Below are 1255 nucleotides of genomic sequence, written 5' to 3' on the forward strand. Positions count from 1 at the left end.
GGGGGAAATAAGTGCATTTGATAGTGAAGAGGCTCACTGAATCACAGCTATCTGGATCCAAATGTTATCAATACTGCTTCTAAGATTCTTTATAAAAGGGCCACATAAAAGACTGGAGTGGAAAGTCTACTTTGTCGCATGTGCCAACAACTGCAACATATTCATATTACACAACTTTCATCATTTGCAAAGAGAAAACTACTTAAAATGCTATACTTTCTGTCATATGAAACATTCACATCTTATTTGTTGTGTGTTCCTGAGCAGTGTGTTATTTTAATAGCGTGCCAAACAGTAAGAGATGTCTATTTTAGTGCTGCTGGTTTGTTACATATCAGATAGAAATGCATCCGGCACAGCAAGACAGACAGTGCACCGTTTACCTCTACAGCCTCATGCACACACACAAAAGCTGAAGTGGTTTTGTCATCCCATAAGTGAATTAAAAATATATTTTAAAAAATCAAAACAAAGCAAAACAAGACTCCTAACATAAAGAGATTTTATTTTGACATGCTCTTTTTATTAAAATACACTAATTACAAAGGAGTCTGGGGGAAAGATCAGCTAATTTCTCTTCTTATTAAAAAGCATATAATCTCAGGCTCTGTCCAAAAAAGCAGCCTGCAAGCAAAGCATATGTGCAGATATTGAAAAGAAATAACATTTTCATCGACTCTACAGTGGTACTTTATGAAAATTGATCAACAGTTTTAATCACAATGTCATCCTCAAAAGATAGAGATGGAAAGAGAGCAGGGGGGGAGGGAGGATAACAGAGAACAGGACTTTATTGCCTGCTGTAGTTAGATGGTAAATTTCCTCCTGGCAGATATTTATTGAGTTAGTTGAGTCTAGAGAGAGCTTTAACATTGATTGTGATCATTAAATATATCCGCTCGAAATGGCAACATGGCATTCCCTCATTCAATGGAGCCAATAGGAGTAGAACAAAGGCATAATCAAATCAATCCCCTCATAATTATTCTTTGAGAGGTGAAATTAATCACAAGAAGAAATAAAAACAATAATGGAAAATGAAATGGTCAGTCGTAAACAATTACTGCCCAAATTGAAATGAACTCAGTGAAGGGAGAAAAATCAACTCTAAATTCAAGTAATTAAAATAACATTCTAATGTATATTGGTTATTTGGGTTTACACTGGCTTTTGCTTTTTTTATTGTCTTGTACTGTTATTATAAGAGAGAGATAAAGAGACAGAGAAATCAAGAGAGACAGAAAGAGAAAGTGTG

The sequence above is a fragment of the Morone saxatilis genome, unplaced genomic scaffold (assembly GCF_004916995.1).
Source record: "Morone saxatilis isolate NCDOM2014 unplaced genomic scaffold, NCSU_SB_2.0 Contig2, whole genome shotgun sequence".
Taxonomy (NCBI): domain Eukaryota; kingdom Metazoa; phylum Chordata; class Actinopteri; family Moronidae; genus Morone; species Morone saxatilis.